Raw genomic sequence first — 19,731 nt, 5'->3', positions numbered from 1 at the left:
GATTTAATCAATCATGCCTAGGTAATAAAGTCTCGATAAAAAATACAAAAGAAGAAGGTTCATGAGAACTTCTGGATGGGGAACCTGAACACTTCCATGGACAACATGCCAGGTTCCAAGTTCCACAAGGACAGAAGCTCCTTTGTTCCTGACCTCACATTTCCATCTGATTATTGATTTTTATCCTGCAATATTCTTTGTAATATGTGGGTAATATACTGCATGAACAGGCTTCCTGAGTTCTGTAGCTCATATAGTAAATTGATCAAAACCAAAGAAATAATTGTGGGAGCTTCTGATTTTAACCCGACTGTCAGAAGTCACATCCTGAACTTGTGCTTGGCTTCTGAAGTGGAAGGTTGCTTTTAGGAGACTGAGTACTTCACCTGTCTCTGGTCCTATTTCCAATTAGTGTCAGAATAGAGTTGAATTCTCAGACACCCTACTTAGGTCCTTTAGTCATTTATTGGTGAAGGGAAGCTTCTATAGAACATGTTGGAATTGGTTTCAGGAACCCAAAAGTACTGCTGTCTGACTTATTTTCCTAAAAGTCATCTTTTAAAAGTTCTTTCCTGGTAAGAATTTCTAGACATTGTTAAGGTATCTATCTATATCAAGTATATTTTAATAAAGAAATGATTGCACATAATATTTCATCTTGAACTTAAAAATAAACATCTAATTTAGAAGGTGGATCTGTCCTAGAGGCTGAATATCAACAAACCAGAGATCTGACAGGCACAAAAGAATTTTTTTCTAAACACAAGCCTCACACTAGAAAAACCATATTCCTATATAGCTGCAGTAATAACCAGGAGGAGAAATCCCATGCCTACTCAAAACTGTGGCTCTGATCACTTAATACTTAAAGAATCTAGGCTAGACAGCAATTAAGTAACTGAAAAAAAAGAACAATACTTCCAAAGCATTATTGAGAGACAAACAACATTTGAGTACCAGTTGACATATGTGTGTTCAACTCTCTCTATATACACACATATGTATCATGTATAAATGTAATATTTGTGTGTGTGTATAAATCAGTCAGAGCAGATTATCCATCTTCCTAAGACTTTGAGATTCTAAATTTTTTTCTGTACATGATTTGCTGTGTTTACTTATCAAATTTTGGTAGTTTGTAGATCTTTACATATGCTTTGAAGCAGAGATTCTCAGTATTATAGATTACATAAATCGTTGTGGGGATTTTTAGACCCATTATGGCCCCTACCCAAAGATACTGGTTGTAGCCAACCTCCTAGGTGTAAAAACTAAATATTTCCCCAGACATTGCCAAATGTTCAATGGAGGATAAAATGCCCCCAGCTAAGAGTCCCTGCTTAGGGAAAACAGTCAAATAAAAGAAAGTTGCAGAAACTGTGATTCAGCATACAAGGATATTTTTTAAACATGTAATACAGTTTCAATTTTATATTTTGCTATATTGTTTAAATATGTATATATTTTTCTTCTATGGCAAGAGTCAAACTTCATAAGTGCAATGCTTTATCTAATAAAATCTATATAGAATGATAAGATCAAAGTAATTACCATATTCTTATATTTTGAAAATTCCACTTAACTTTCTGGGAAGATTGTAATAATTGTGTGGTGACTGAAATGAAGTGTTTAAACTATATAACAATAAAGTTCATGCTCTGTATTAGAATTGTAAAAGCTAGAGACATGTGCATATTACATAATGTTACTTTCAAACATGAAGGAAGTATTAATAAAGAATATTAACTTAAAAATGTTTTAGAATTAATGCTTTTCTAATTTTGAAAACCTATTGGAATCTTGAAGTAAATTTTACTTCATGCATTCCGTTCAGTTCAGTTGCTCAGTCCTGTCTGACTCTTTGCGATCCCATGGGCTGCAGCACTTCAGGCTTCCCTGTCCATCACCAACTCCCAGATCTTACTTAAGCTCATGTCCATCGAATCGGTGATACCATCCAACCATCTCATCCTCTGCTGCCACCTTCTCCTCCCATCTTCAATCTTTCCCAGCATCAGGGTCTTTTCAAATGAGTCAGTTCATCGCATCAGGTGGCCAAAGTATTGGAATTTCAACTTCAGCATCAGTCCTTCCAGTGAATATTCAGGACTGATTTCTTTTAGGATTAACTGGTTGGATGTCCTTGAGGTTAGATCTTCATGGATTAAATCGTTCTAAAACATAGTACTGCTTTGTTACAAGTTTCAATGACGTCTTGAAAGAGGAAAATTTATTTGGGAGATTGGAAAGAACCATATATCTCGTTAATGCACACTCAGTTTAAAATTCACCCTTCATACTGTGATTGGATATCCTCAGGCTCAGTTTGTAGTCATTTCAACTGTTGGAGAGGAAAACTGAAATATATATTTGTCTCCTCTGAGAACATATTTTCTGTTTTACATTTATGTGGGAACTTCAAAACAAAAAATCATCTGCTAAAAAGAATAACCTCCATGATAATTACTTCCAAAATCTGCTAAACTGATCCTCATATGTCTCCCCAGATGGCGAAGTGGTGAAATGGAACCAGGAAGGCCCTAAGGCAGTTGTTATTGTTACTCTCTGGAGGATTTCAATGTGGAAGTATACCTGCCCTAAGCATGCATTAACTATGCAAGTCAAAAAGAGGCTTTCAATAGATTGTCTGCAAAGGAGGATTGTAAACTTTTGTGTATTTACACTTCTGTTTAAACAAAATCATAGATTTTTACCGAATAAAAAATTATAAATATGCAACATGGCTTTGCTTCAGGACTAAATTATAAACAACATTTCCTACAACTTTATCTTGAGCTTCTAACTTTTCAAATTCCTATAAATTCTATTATGCATTTAAATATAAAATCTGGGCTGGAAAAGAGACATGCAGGAAAAGAATGGAACTTTATGGGACAATCAAAACAACAAACTGTATAGTAGTTGAAAAAGTCAAGACTCCAAGAACATTTTGCTTTTTAAACACAAAATGATGAGTGTCATTTTCATGCAGTTAATGACATTTAGAAGCTATTCCCTGGATAATTTTCTAACCAAAGCTATATTGACCATCCATCACAACAAACTAAAATGTAGTTGCAATTAAAGGAAGCAAAATGTTATACTCTATCTTGTGAAAATAGTCAGTGGGAATTTGTATTTTAACATAGGACTTTTAAATTTTAGTTAAAATAGAGTCTTATTTAGGAAATCTGTTTTATTTGCTATTACTCTTATAATGTGAAACCACCCATTTAAGATCATATTTGCACATGTGCGTGCACACACACACACACATATTACCATTAGGAATTGATCAAAAGAATGGTAAATTAGAACTTTTCAAGAACATACACGTGTGTGTGTGTGTGTGTATGTGTATAAAATGTTTCACAAATATCGTTAATATTAGAATGCCATTGTCTAATAGAGCTTTCTGTGATGATGGAAATATTCTATATCAGCCCTCTCTGATACAGTATCCAGTAGGCACATGCGACTATTGAGTAGTTTAGATATGACTAGTGCTACTAAATAACTGAACTCTTAGCTTCACATAATATAAATTTATATGGTCTTATGGCTAGTGGCTATCATATATTGTTCACCATAATCTTAGAAGTTTTCTTAATATTATTAAGAAACTGTATTAGTTTATTAAAATAACACCTCATTGTTATCTCATAAATAGAAAAAAAAAAGATTAAAAAATAAGGCTCAGTTTTGACCATGCTGTGGTAGGAATAACTTTCTAATAAAATCATTAGGCCAGAAGATATTAATATTACATTAGAAAGAAAATTGGTACCAATGTCTTAAATTGGAACCAAATATCTTCAAATCTTAAATTTTTTTTTACTTTACCGTTTCCTTTGCAAAATAGCATAAGAAAATAGTTTTCAGACTTACACTTTTGCACACTCTACTTTCATTTTAGAGGAAATTGACCACTTGCTATAAGACGTCATTATTTCACTGTATGTGGAAAACATGGAATACTACGAGTTCAGTTCAGTTCAGTTCAGTCGCTCAGTCATGTCCGACTCTTTGCAACCTCATGAATCGCAGCACGCCGAATAACAATTAGTAATTAAATTAAGCACTTATAAATTTGCACAAATCAATATGAGTTGCTGTATAGTGAAAAACAACAATAAAAATAATGCATTAGGGCCAGAGGAAAAAACTTTCCAGTTCTGGTGTCTGCTAATTGTCTGTCTTTGGGAAAATCAAATGACTGTCCCATGTTTTGCTTTCTTATTTGCAAAAATCACAGTTAAATAATCTATAAAAGGCATTCCATTCTATAAATCTGTCTCTTGATATTTTTTTCTTTTTAAAATTTTTAATTTATTTAATTTTTAATTTTTAATTTTTAAAAATATAACTTTATTTTTTTAATTGGAGGCTAATTTATTTACAGTATTGTAGTGGCTTTGTCATACACCAACATGAATCTGCCACGGGTGTACATGTGTTCCCCATTCTTATGCCACTCCCACCTCCCTCCCCATCCCATCCCTCTGGGTCACCCTAGTGCACCAGCCCTGAGCACCCTGTCTCATGTTTCAAACCTGTTCTGCTGATTCTTTTCACATATGATAATATACATGTCTCAATGCCATTCTCCCAAATCATCCCACCCTCGCCCTCTCCCACAGAGTCCAAAAGACTGTTCTATACATCTGTGTCTCTTTTGCTGTCTTGCATACATGGTTATCATTACCATCTTTCTAAATTCCATATATATGCATTAGTATTCTAAATTGGTGTTTTTCTTTCTGACTTACTTCACTCTGTATAATATGCTCCAGTTTCATCCACCTCATTAGAACTGATTTAAATGTATTCTTTTAAATGACTGAGTAATATTCCATAGTGTATATGTACCACAGCTTTCTTATCCATTCATCTGCTGATAGGCATCTAGGTTGCTTCCATGTCCTAGTATTATGAACAGTGCTACGATGAACATAGAAGTACACGTGTCTCTTTCAATTCTGGTTTCCTCAGTGTGTATGCCCAGCAGTGGGATTGCTGGGTCATATGGCAGTTCTATTTCGAGTTTTTTAAGGAATCTCCACACTGTTCTGCATAGTGGCTGTACTAGTTTGCATTCCCATCAACAGTGTAAGAGGGTTCCCTTTTCTCCACACTCCCTCCATCATTTATTACTTGTAGACTTTGGATAGCAGCCATTCTGACCAGCGTGAGTTGGTACCTCATTGTGACTTTGATTTGCATTTCTCTGATAATGGTGATGTTGAGTATCCTTTCATGTGTGTGATAACCATCTGTATGTCCTCTTTGGAAAAATGTCAGTGTAGTTCTTTGGCCCATTTTTTGATTGGGTCATTTATTTTTCTGGTATTGAGCTGCTTGTATATTTTTGAGATTAATTCTTTGTCAGTTGCTTCATTTGTTATTATTTTCGCCCATTCTGAAGGCTATCTTTTCACCTTGCTTATAGTATTCTTTGTTGTGCAAAAGCCTTTAATTTTAATTAGGTTCCATTTGTTGATTTTTGCTTTTATTTCCAATATTCTGGGAGGTGGGTCATAGAGGATCTTGCTGTGATTTATGTATGAGAGTGTTTTGCCTATGTCTTCCTCTAGGAATTTTAACAGTTTCTGGTCTTACATTTAGATCTTTAATCCATTTTGAATTTATTTTTGTGTACAATGTTAGAATGTGTTCTAGTTTCATTCTTTTACAAGTGCTTGGCCGGTTTTCCCAGCACCATTTGTTAAAGAGGTTGTCTTTTCTCCATTGTATATTCTTGCCTTCTTTGTCAAATATTAGGTGTCCATAGGTGCATGGATTTATCTCTGGGCTTTCTATTTTGTTCCATTGATCTATATTTCTTCTTTGTGCCAGTACCATACTGTCTTGATGACTGTGGCTTTGTAGTAGAGCCTGAAGTTAGGCAAATTGATTCCTCCAGCTCCATTCTTCTTTCTCAAGATTGCTTTGGCTATTCGAGGTTTTTTGTATTTCCATACAAATTGTGAAATTATTTGTTCTAGTTCTGTGAAAAATACCATTGATAGCTTGACAGGGGTTGCATTGAATCTATAGATTGCTTTGGGTAGTATACTCATTTTCACTACATTGATTCTTCTGATCCATGAACATGGTATACTCTTCCATTTATTTGTGTCCTCTTTGATTTCTTTTGCCAATATTTTACAGTTTTCTATATATAGGTCTTTTGTTTCCTTAGGTAGATATATTCCTAAGCATTTTATTCATTTCATTGCAATGGTGAATGGAAGCGTTTCCTTAATTTCTCTGTTTTCTCATTGTTAGTGTATAGAAATGAAAGGTATTTCTGTGTGTTGGTTTGATATCCTGCAACTTTTCTATATTCATTGATTAGCTCTAGTGATTTTCTAGTGGAGTTTTTAGGGTTTTCTATGCAGAGAATCACGTCATCTGCAAACAGTGAGCATTTTTCTTCCTCTTTTCCAATCTGCATTCTGATATTTCTTTTTCTGCTCTGACTGCTGTGGCCAAGATTTCCAAAACTATGCTGAATAGTAGTATGAGAGTGTTCTTCATCACTTTAAGTATGTCCTGCCATTCCCTTCTGGCCTGAAGAGGTCCTATTGAAAGATCAGCTGTTATCCTTATGGGAAACCCCTTGTGTGTTATTTGTTGTTTTTCCCTTGCTGCTATTAATATTTGTTCTTTGTTTTTGATCTTTGTTAATTTGATTAATATGTGTCTTGGGGTATTTCACCTTGGATTTATCCTGTTTGGGACTCTCTGGACTTCTTGGACTTAGGTGATTATTTCTTTCCCCATTTTAGGGACGTTTTCAACTATTATCTTCTCAAGTATTTTCTCATGGTTTTTCTTTTTGTCTTCTTCTTCTGGGACTCTTATGATTCGAATGTTGGGGCATTTAACATGGTCCCAGAGGTCTCTGAGGTTGTCCTCATTTCTTGTAATTCTTTCTTTCCTTTTTTCCTCACTGTTTCATTTATTTCTACCATTCTATCTTCTACCTCACTTATCTTATCTTCTGTCTCTGTTATTCTATTTTTGGTTCCCTCCAGAGTGTTTTTGATCTCATTTACTGCATTATTCATTATATATTGATTCTTTTTTATTTCTTCTAGGTCCTTGGTAAACATTTCTTGCATATTCTCAATCCTTGTCTCCAGGCTATTTAATGTAATTCCATTTTGTTTTCAAGATTTTGGATCACTTTCACTATCTTTATTCTGAATTTTTTATCAGGTAGGTTCCCTATCTCTTCCTCTTTTGTTTGGTTCGGTGGGCATTAATGCTGTTCCTTTACCTGCTGAGTATTTCTCTGCCTTTTCATATTGTTTATATTGCTGTGTTTGGGGTGGCCTTTCTGTATTTTAGCAGTTTGTGGATCTTCTTTATTGTGGAGGTTCCTTGCTGTGGGTGGGGTTGAATGGGTGGTTTGTCAAGGTTTCCCAGTTAGGGAATCTTGTGTCAGTGTTCTGGTGGGTGGAACTGGATTTCTTCTCTCTGGAGTGCAATGAAGTGTCCAGTAGTGAGTTTTGAGATGTCAATGTGTTTGGTGTGACTTTAGGCAGCCTGTATATTGAAGCTCAGGGGTATGTTCCTGTGTTGCTGTAGGATTTGCATGGTTTATCTTTCTCTGGAACTTGTTGGTCCTTGGATAGTGCTTGGTTTCAGTGTAGGTATGGAGGCAGCTGATGAGCTCCTATCTATTAATATTCCCTGGAGTCAGGAGTTCTCTGGTGTTCTCAAGATTTGGACTTAAGCCTCCTGCCTCTAGTTTTCAATCTTATTCTTACGGTAGCCTCAAGAATTATCCATCTGTACAACACTAATGATAAAACATCTAGGTTATTGATGAAAAGTTTCTCCACAGTGAGTGACACCCAGAGAGTTTCACAGAGTTACATGGAGAAGAGAAGAGGGAGGAGGGGAATAGAGGTGACCAGGAGGAAAAGAGAAGGAATCAAAAGGGGAGAGAACAAGCTAGCCAGTAATCACTTCCCTATGTGCTCTCCACAGTCTGGATCCATCAGAGATGTTCATGGAGTTACACAAAGAAGAGAAGAGAGAGGAAGGAGATAGAGGTGGCCAGGAGGATAAAACGGAGAATCAAAAGGACAAAGACAGATCCAGCTAGTAATCAATTCGCTGAGTGTTCTCCACAGCTCAGAACACACAAAGAGATTCACAGATTTGGGTAAAGAAGAGAAGCGGGAGGGAGGAGATAGAGGCAACCTGATGGAGAAAAAGGAAAGTCCAAAGTGGGAGGGAGCAATCAAACCAGTAATCTCGCTCCCAATAAAAATGGGTACTGAAGATTGGGTTCTTAAATGTTCAAAATTAATAACAAATACCAAAAAGTAAAGATTAAAAATCTAGAGTAGAAGTTATATTCTTAAAAATACAATATTAAAGAAGAAACAAAGTCACAAAAATTATATATATATTATATATATAATGTATATATATATATGAAGTTTGCTTTAAAAATAGGGTGTTTTTCTGGAAAGTAATAGTAGGTTATAAAAACAAAAATTAAAGGAGTAATAGGGGACTTAAAAATAATAAGCAAAATTTAAAAAATGATAATAGTAAAATTATATCTAGGACTTTCTCTTGTGTTGTGGACAGTGTGGGGTCAGTTCATTTTCAGATAGTCCCTTGATCCAGCTTATACTTCTCAAGATCTATAGCCCCTTCCTATGTAGTCGGTGCTAACTTCAGGGTTTTAATCCATTGCACCTGCCACTTCCAATGCCGTCCCCTCTATTTATTTTAGCTTCTTCTGTTTGCTGGTCTCTTCGGTGTCTAATTTCCACCCTGGCACAAGGGGACGGTGGTGGTCACTTTTTTAGGCTCACTTGTTCAGTCGTGCAGTGGGGAGGGAGGAGCACTGCAAACATCACTGGCGTGTGTGGGGAGCGCGCGCAGTGTCTCAGCTGCACTGTGTTTGCCCCGTTCATGGCATGTGTGCTTTCATGGTCTGCATTTCTCAGGCTCTAGGTTGCTCTGCCGGGAACTGCCTGAGGCGGGCCCTGGGTTGCGCCCACTTCCCAGGTCTAAGTCGCTCATGTTCAGGTTCTCGGGTATTCCACAAAGGTGCAGACTCGGTTGAGCCCGTGTTTCGTGCCCTTCCCAGGTCCGAGCAGCTCAGGTGACCAAGTGCTTGGTGAGCACAGTCACCCCCAGGAAGAGGGTGCATCTTATCACCTCCCTTGTCCCAGCCGCTCGGTTTTCTGGGTGTACAACTCGCGGACCTTCTCAGGTGTTCTGTGTGTTTCTTCTGGTGAGCTGATCTCTGGCTGCGACCCTCCGGGTGAATGTTGACCGTCCAGAATTCCAAGAAGTCTTGCTTAGCAACGAAGCCTGCTTTCAGCTTGGTAGATGATGCCTTTCTGGGGCTGCGATTGCTCCCTGCCAGCTCTGGCTGTCCCCGTTTACCTGACTAAGGCAGGGGATGGGCTGGTCCACAGCCGGCTAGCTCTGTTCAGTCCTTTGTTATGTGACTGGGCCTGGCAGTGTCTCAGGTTAGGGTTTTTCGCAGGATGGCTATCCCACAGTCTTGGTTGTTATCTCAAGTTAGTTCCCTCAGATTGCCCTTGGGGCATTCAAGTCCAGTCCTTACCCTAAGCAATGCAGCCCAGGCCTCCTTGTCCAGTCCCCACTTGCTAGTGGCGGATGTGAACGTCTGTGCTGCTTCTCCACTGCGAGTTGCCATTAGGCACGTAATCTGTGAGTTTTAGTTATTTATTTATTTTTCCTCCCGGTTATGTTACCCTCTGAGGTTCCAGAGCTTGCCACCAACTCGCCCGTGAGAGTTTCCTGATGTTTGAAAATTTCTCTGTTTTTTTAAGACTCACTTCCCAGGATGGATCTCCACCCCTACCTCTTTTGTCTCCCTTTTTATCTTTTATACTTTTTCCTACCTCCTTTCAAAGACAATGGGCTGCTTTTCTGGGTGCCTGATGTCCTCTGCCAGCATTCAGAAGTTGTTTTGTGGAATTTGCTCAGCGTTCAAATGTTCTTTCAATGAATTTGTGGGGGAGAAAATGGTCTCCCTGTCCTATTCCTCCAGCATCTTAGGACCGCCCCTCTCTCTTGACATTTTTCATGCAAAAAGCCAGAGACAAGTTAAAGAATAGTCTTATTGCCTGTCAAATTGTATTTAATGGGAATTTGGGCAAGAATTAATATCTATCCCAAGGCAAAAATGTTTCTAGGTCAATTTAATTTGTCAAATACACTCTGAGAATATGTTGTTTTACATAATCAAAGGGAGGGTGAGAGCCCAGGGCCTGTCTGAAGAAACATACAAGAGAGATTCCCTGAGTATAGCATATGATGTGGGAGTTCCAAGGCACACATGACAGTCAGAGGAAATGAGCCCAGCAACAGAGTAGATAAAGTATTAACTTTAGTGAGAACTTGACTATTTCTATAAAGTTTAGTAATTAAGACAAAGACTAAGAGCAGGACCTTCTGAATTACAATGATAAGCTGGAAAGAAAATCTCTACATTACTTCTATAGGATGCTGGTGAAATGAACTTACATGTAGAAACATTTTCTGATTGAAACAATTATTTATATCTATCTATCTATCTATCTTATCTATCTATACTAAGCATTAGATTTAGATATGAACCCATAGGTGACAAAGAATGTTAAAAAGTAATGACCTAGGAACTATGAATGTGAGAAGAAGAAGAGAACATTTTGGAGAAAAGATCATGTTTTAGTCCCTGGTTTAATAGAATTAATAGTATCATGAGATCACTAAGGGAAGTGAAAATCTGAAGGCAAGAATACACAGAAGAAATACACAAAAAAATATCTTCATGACCCAGATAACCATGACAATGTGACCACTCACCTAGAGCTAGACTTCTGGAATGCTAAGTCAGGTGGAACTTAGGAAGCATCGCTATGAACAAAGTCAGTGGAGGTGATGGAATTCCAGTTGGGCTATTTCAAATCCTAAAAGATGATGCTGTGAAAGAGCTGCACTCAAAATGCCAACAAATATGGAAAACTCAACAGTGACCACAGGACTGAAAAAGGTCAGTTTTCATTCCAACCTCAAAGAAAAACAGTGCCAAAGAATGTTCAAACTACCACACAATTGCACTCACCTCTCATGGTAGGAAAGTAGTGCTCAAAATTCTACGAGCTAGGCTTCAACAATATGTAAACCGAGAACTTTCAGTTCTAAATTAACCTGGATTTAGAAAAAGCAAGGAACCAGAGATCAAACTGCCAACATCCGTTGGATCATAGAAAAAGCAAGAGAATTCCAGAAAAACATCTATTTCTGCTTTACTGATCATGTCAAAGTCTTTGACTGTGTAGATCACAACAAACTGTGAAAAATTCTCCACGGGACGGGAATACCAGACCAACTTACCTGCCTCCTAAGAAATCTGTATGCAGACAAAGAAGCAACAGTTAGAACCAGATATGGAAGAAAACTGGTTCCAAATTGGAAAGACTGGAAAGGAGTACAAGGGTGTATATCGTCACCGTGCTTTTTTAACTTCTATGCAGAGTACATCATGGGAAATGCCAGGCTGGATGAAGCACAAGCTGGAATCAAGATTGCCAGGAGAAATAGCAATATCCTCATATGTGCAGATGACACCATCCAATGGAAGAAAATGAAGAGGAAGTGAAGAGCCTGTTGATGAAAGTGAAAAAGGAGAGTGAAAACATTGGCTTAAAACTCAATATTCAAAAAGCTAAGATCATGGCATCTGGTTTCATTACTTTGTGGCAAACAGATGAGGAAACAATGGAAGCAGTGGCAGGCTTTATTTTCTTGGTCTCCAAAATCACTGCAGATGTTGACTGAAGCCATGAAATTAAAAGACACTTACTCCTTGGAAGAAAAGCTATGACCAACCTAGAAAGCATATTAAAAAGCAGAGACATTACTTTGCCAACAAAGGTCCTTATAGTCAAAAGTTTGGTGTTTCCAGTAGTCATGTATGGTGGATAGTTGGACCGTAAAGAAGGCAGAGCACTGAAGAACCAATGATTGTGAACTGTGGTGTTGGAGGAGACTTTTGCTTGTCCCTTGGACTGCAAAGAGATTAAACCAATAAATTCTAAAGGAATTCAGTCCTGAATATTCATTGGAAGGAGTAATGCTGAAGCTGAAGCTCCAACACTTTGGCTGCTTGATGCAAGGAACCGACTCATTGAAAAAGACCCTGATGATGGAAAAGATTGAAGGTGGGAGGAGAAGGGGGTGACAGAGGATTGAGATGGTTGGATGGCACCACCAACTTGATTGACATGAGTTTGGTAATGGACAGACAACCTGACAAGCTGCAACCCATGGGCTCACAAGGGGTTGGAGACAAGTGAGCGACTTAACTGATAAATGTAGGGCAGCTCTGAATTATGCATTTAATTTTAGAGATGTCCTATTTATAATCATACTTTAGATGTACAGAATGCATTCACACATTAACTTCACTGTTATCTCTGTTTTATTTCTTGGCTCTCATCATTTGAACTGTATCTCAGTGAAATTCTGAAATATTTTCCCTTCTTAAGAGTATAAAACAACATTTAACCATGCAAAATAATATTAGAGACAATTCCTATATCAGGTTTAAATAAAAACAAAACAAAACAACAACAACAACAACAACAAAAACACGGAAAGGATTCCTCCCTATCTGGAAGGAAGAGCCCCAGGAAGAAGGCCATTCTGTTCCTCATCAGTCTCCCTTTTGTATTTCCTGAATCACCCATCCTTTCAGGGGCCACCAGGAGTATTTTCCTGTCAATGAGGATTATCAGACCTTGCTAAGTCTCTTCTCCTCCTTTTCTTACCTGCTTCTGTGGAACACCAGATGGAAGCAGATTTAGTCACTACAGGTTTGCACTGGATTTTAACTACTGACACAGAAATGAGAGGTACTCTCCAGAGTCTTTCTATCCCTCTGGATTATCTCCATTTTTTAGTCTTTGTTATGTAGGGCAAAATATGAGCTGTTGAATCAGTAATTTCATGAAGTTTATAAAAATTTCCTCACTGCTTTCATTTTAAGTAAGTTGGAAAGAACTTGAAGTTTCAATATGGTGATGAGTCAGACAGTAGAAAGCATGAAGCTCAAGATAGAAATATTCTATCAGGGATTAAAATTATAAATTTACCAATGAGTAATTCCATTGAACTACATTTGTATTGCCCATGGAATAGAGGAGCAGTCATAAGTGTGAGGTAAGTACATTTTTGGTAAACTAATAATGCTAGCTCCCACATTTGGGAATTTTATACATGAGGAATGCATACCAAACAACAGTAAACTTCATTTTCCCTTTATTTTGATTTGCAATGGTTTCCTTAGATTTCAAGTTAAACTTTTGCAGTTGTGTTTAATGTTGTTCATGCTACCTCACTCTCTTGTCCTCTTTCTTTATCTCCTTCTTTGTATGATAAAATTAATGAGAAATTTCTCACTTATCTTCACAGAAATTTATCTTTTAAATTATATTCTCCCATTTTGAAAGCTAGTTTTAATATTTGCTGAGTGTTGGTAAATGGCTAACTCCCTAATTTCTGAAGGCAGGCAAATTGAGGGCTTGGACAAATGATCATAGTTAACTGTAAAATCAGCAGATGCTTGCTATAACCATCATGAGAATATCTTTAATATAAATTCTGACCCCAAAAAGAAGTAAATCCATTTACCTGATAGGTATTTATTCTAAATGGAGGATGAATCTATGGTTACAGGAGTTTGGCAAGTTGTCTTATTTTAAAATTCAATTCTATATTTTATTACAATTTCTGTATTAAAGTGATAATGATCCCAATAGCAGCAGAGGAGCATACTTGTTTATGAGTTCAACTAGTGAAAGAAAATCTTCAAAATTGGAAAAAAAAAAGTTAAATGTTGATGAAATACATTTAATTTTTAATTTAAACATTTGTTTAAAATGTTTAAAACATAAAATATATGTTTAATTTGCTTGAGTAGATTATAGAAAGGAATAATGTCTGTTTTGTTCACTGCCCTATCTCCATTGTCTGGCTCATAGTAGGTGTTTGACAAATATTTTTGGTTGATCAAATGAATGTATGATATCTTACAATACTTTTCTCCAGATGGCTGTTGTTGTCTTTATTTTCCAGGTATCTTACTGTTTATTTTAATTTCTTTCATTTTCCAAGCCAAGTAACATTTAACCAACTTTTACATAAAATATAGGATTAACAGTAAGGAATAACAATGCACAAAGGGGAAAAATTGTAATATGCATACAATATGACTACTCCAAAAGTACATAGCATGAGGTCCTTTATAATAATCTGTTGTAATTAAGTCTGGAGCCTTGTTTACGGAGGACAACTTGCTCACCTCACCCTTACTTTCATTCCGGAAAGGGCTCAAATAATGTCTGCAGCTCCTGGCTGGAATTCTCCAATTCTTACTCCACCTACACATGTTAGAAGCATATTATCAGAAACAGAAATACTTTGCAGTCTAAACACTCTTAAGATTATGGACAGAACTATTTACCTCTTCTTAACAGTTTGATTCCAGTACAAGACATCTGCGTTACATTTATATAACTAAAAATCCAAGAGAAAGGAAACATTGCTCTTTAAAATTAATTCACATATTTACTTTATTTTTTAAATAAATTTATTCATTTTAATTGGAGGCTAATTATTTATAGTATTGTAGTGGTTTTGCCATACATTGACATGAATCAGCCACAGGTGTACATGTGTTCCCCATCCTGAACCCCCCTCCCACCTCCCTCCCCATCCCATCCCTCTGGGTCATCCCAGTGCACCAGTCCTGAGCATTCTGTCCCATGCATCGAATTTCACATATTTACATTTTTTTCCATTTATTTTTATTAGTTGGAGGCTAATTGCTTTAAAATATTGTAGTGATTTTCGCCATACATTGACATGAATCAGTCATGGATTTACATGTATTCCCCATCCCGATTCCCCCTCCCACCTTCCTCTCCACCTCTGGGTCTTCCCAGTGCACCAGCCACGAGCACTTGTCTCATGCATCCAACCTGGGCTGGTGATCTGTTTCACCCTTGATAATATACATGTTTCAATGCTGTTCTCTCTAAACATCCCACCCTCTCCTTCTCCCACAGAGTCCAAAAGTGTGTTCTGTACATCTGTGTCTCTTTTTCTGTTTTGCATATAGGGTTATCATTACCATCTTTCTAAATTCCATATGTATGCATTAGTATACTGTACTGGTACAGTATTGGTTCTGTATTTACTTTAATGAAAGGAAAAAAATGCAAGTCTTGGAAATTTGAAAAAAAGTTCTACCCCTTCTACTCATTTGAGTTTCAACTGGAGCCAGCTCATACCTGATAATTTAGGGAGGATGAATATGATGGATGACGATTTCTTGAATTCCAATTGAATTTAGCAAAAATGGACTGAGCACCTACCATATGCCAGATGATTTTCAATAATGAACAAAAAGCTACAAAGTAAAACACGGTTTAGAAAAGGGGTAAATATGTCCAAATGTAGCTAAAATATAATGTGATGATTACCATACTAACATGACGAGCAAAGTTCTGGAAGAGCAAGGAGGGAGGAGTAGTGCTCTGTTTTGGAATTTCAGGGCATCTGGCATTGAATGTGTCATTTAACCTGAGCCTTGAAAGAAAGAATAAAGAACTTACAAAAGGAATTTTAGTAAGTGTGGAAAACTGAATATATCTGTTAACATTTTTCATACCATGTATATACTTGATATAATTAGAGAATGAATGAAATGTATATCACTCCAAGCAATAATAAATAAGGAGAATTGGAGAAAAAACAATAGCAGACATATTTTCATGCAATGAGAAACACCTGAAGGAAATAGTAGAAAAAGAAATTTAAATGACAGGAAATACCTAAGATGAGGAGAATAAGATGAGTATGTTGTTGTTTCTCAGTTGCTAAGTCATGTCAGACTCTTTTCAACACTGCAGACAGCAGCACGTCAGGCCTCCCTGTCCCTCACCATCTCCTGGATTTCACCCAAGTTCATGTCCATTGAATCAGTGATGCCATCAAACCATCTTATCCTCTGCCACTCTCTTCTCCTTTACTTTCAATCTTTCCAATGAATCAGCTCTTTGCATCAGGTGACCTTAGTATTAGAGCTTCAGCATCACTCCTTTCAATGAGTTTAGGATGGATTTCTTTTAAGATTGACTAGTTTGATGTCCTTGCAGTCCAAGGGACTCTCAAGAGTCTTCTCCAGCATCACAATTCAAAAGCATCAATTCTTTGGCACTAAGCCTTCTTTATGGTCCACCTCTCATATCAGTACATGCCTAATGGAAAAACCATAGCTTTGACTACATGGACTTTTGTCAGCAAAGTGATGTCTTTGCTTTTTAAAATGCTGTCTAGGTTTGGCATAGCTTTCCTTCCAAGGAGCAAGTGTTTTGGAACCTCAGAAAATAAAATCTGCCATTGCTTCCATTTCCTGCCACCCTCACCTTTATTTGACATGAAGTGATGGGACTGGATGAGACGATCTTAGCTTTTTTAATGTTGAATTTCAAGCCAACTTTTTTCGTTTTCCTCTTTCACCTACAGCAAGAGACGCTTTAGTTCCCCTTCAACTTTCTATCATTAGAGTGGTATCATCTAAATATCTGCAGTGGTTGATATTTCTCCCAGCCATCTTGACTGCAGCTTGTGATTCTTCCAGCTCAGCATTTCACAATGTACTCTGAATATAAGTTAAATAAGCAGGGTGACAATACACAACCTTCTTATACTCTTTTACCAATTTTGAACCTGTCAGTTGTTCCATTTTTGGTTTTAACTGTAGCTACTTGACCCACAAACAGGTTTCTCAGGAGACACCTAAGGTGGTCTGGTATTCCCATATCTTTTAGAATTTTCCACATTGTGATGTGATCCATACACTCAAAAGCTTTAGTGTAGTCAATGAAGCATAAATGGGTGTTCTTCTAGAATTCCATTGCTTTCTCCATTATCCAATAAATGTTGGCTATTTGATCTCTGATTCTTCTGCTTTTTCTATACCCAGTTTGTACATCTGGAAGTTCTTGGTTCATGTTTATCTTTTTACAAAGAGTTTTAAAAACCTTAAAAACTTCACTTAATACAAACTTTTAAATTGTCAAAAATTTAAGAAAAAATAAGTAAAATGAAAGCAGAAATAATTTTCAAGAAGACTGCTTTTAACTTTTAATTAATGAATGATATTAGGATGTATGAACTTCCATGGGACAGAGAAGAAAATGGAAAGCCTGACAATTAATTGCAAACATAAAAAAAAATAATACACTCAGATTAAAAATCTCTAGGGATGGGGGCAGTCTAAAAAACCTAAGTACTAGAAAACTGAAGGTGACAATATTGACTTATAAGCATATTTTATCATGCTGGATTATCATTTAAACTTGGCATAGGAAGACTGTTTGATTCAGGAAATGATTAATATCATGCTGATTATTGTTCAGATAAGGTACTAGTTAATGTTCATCTTCAATGATTCTAAGAGGCTTAAGATAAAAATTGGATACCATAATGCTATGATGACTAACCACTCCAAATTCTTTGATACTGACAAGTGTCTCAGTTCTGTTTTTGCTTATCTTAATAACCACAGGTTGTTTAGATATGCTCCTTGGGTCTTCTTTTCCTGGAAGCTAGTCTGGAGGAGGATCTCTATTTGATACATTCTCTCAGCAGAGGAGGAAAAAAAAGAAAAAAGAAAAGCAAAACAAGCAAAGAAAAAACTCACAAAAAATACAAGACAGTCGATGAAAATTTGTAATTTTTTAAAAAAGCTTTGCTCTTAAGTAGCATATTTCATGCTTTCCCAAATGTCATTGATCCAGTGCTTTACAAATCTACAAATATCATTAAGAGGACAGTGTATCCCTCCTAAAAGAGACACTGGCTATCATGTGGTGCTGAACTGAAATAAATGCTTTTATAGGAAGTACAGAATACAGCTGGGAACCATAATACAATCTACCATATTATTTGTAAAATAAAAGCAAATCAACAAGAACGCTAGCAAATAATTTTTTAAACACCAACAAATATTTTTAAAAGAAATAAAGTTGCAGAATACATTCCTTAACATTATTAAAGAGATTTTATTTATCTATGGAAAATTTTCTCAAACATAAAAAAAAGAAATTTTAGATGGACTCACTGAAATCAGAATGAAACATGGGTGGTGACTATCAATATTATTTACACTTTTTTTTTTGTACTTTCTCCCCAAAAACCAAAAACAAAAACATGAATGTATATGGAAATATTCTCTATTCATCAAGTTGTAATGGCTGAATATAAAATTACCAACATTTGTTGAATCACGGAAAAACAAGGGATCTCCATATATACATCTATTTCTGCTTCATTCACTGGGCTAAAGTCTTTGACAGTGTGGATCACAACAAGCTACATAATATTTTTAAAGATATAAGAATACGAGACTACCTTATCTTCTGAGGAACCTGTGTACAGGTCAAGAAGCAACAAGTAGAACCAGACATGGAACAATGCAGTGGTTCAAAACAAGTAAAGAAGTACGTGCAGACTGTATATAATCACCTTGCTAGTTTAACTTATATGCAGAGTACATCTTGTGAAATGCAAGGCTGACGACTCACAAGCTGGAAACAAGATAGCTGGGAGATATATCAACAACCTCAGATATGCAGATGATGGCAGAAAAGTAGAGAAGAACTAAAGAAACTCTTGATGAGGCTGAAAAATGAACTTGAAAAAAGTTGGCTTTTCCAGGTTTGCATTCCCACCAACAGTGTAAGAGGGTTCCCTTTTCTCCACACCCTCTCCGGCATTTATTGCTTGTAGGCTTTTGGATAGCAGCCATTCTAACTGGCGTGTAATGGTACCTCAATGAGGTTTTGATTTGCAGTTCTCTGATAATGAGTGATGTTGAGCTTCTTTTCATGTGTTTGTTGGCCATTTGTATGTCTTCTTTGGAGAAATGTCTGTTTAGTTCTTTGGCCCATTTTTTTATTGGGTCATTTATTTTTCTGGAATTGAGCTTCAGGAATTGAGCTTCAGGAATTGCTTGTATATTTTTGAGATTAATCCTTTATCTGTTGTTTCATTTTCTATTATTTTCTTCCATTCTGAAGGCTGTCTTTTCACTTTGCTTATAGTTTCCTTTGTTGTGCAAAAGATTTTAAGTTTAACTAGGTCCCATTTGTTTATTTTTTGCTTTAATTTCCAATATTCTGGGAGGTGGGTCATAGAGGATCTTCCTGTGATTTATGTCGGAGAGTGTTTTGCCTATGGTCTCCTCTAGGAGTTTTATAGTTTCTAGTCTTACATTTAGATCTTTAATCCATTTTGAGTTTATTTCTTTGTATGGTGTTAAAAAGTCACAGTCCCACTCCTGGGCATACACACCAAGGAAACCAGATATGAAAGAGAATCATGTACCCTGATGTTCATTGCAGCACTGTTTATAATAGCCAGGACATGGAAGCAACCTAGATGCCCATCAGCAGATGAATGGATAAGAAAGCTATGGTACATATACACAATGGAATATTACTGAGTCATTAAAAAGAAAGCATTTGAATCAGTTCTAATGAGATGGATGAAACTGGAGCCCATTATACAGAGTGAAGTAAACCAGAAAGATAAAAACCAATACAGTATACTAACACATATATATGGAATTTAAAAAAGATGGTAATGATAACACTATATGCAGGACAGAAA

The sequence above is a fragment of the Muntiacus reevesi genome, chromosome 19 (assembly GCF_963930625.1).
Source record: "Muntiacus reevesi chromosome 19, mMunRee1.1, whole genome shotgun sequence".
NCBI classification, from domain to species: Eukaryota; Metazoa; Chordata; class Mammalia; order Artiodactyla; family Cervidae; genus Muntiacus; species Muntiacus reevesi.
Note: the sequence above shows the minus strand (reverse complement) of the source record.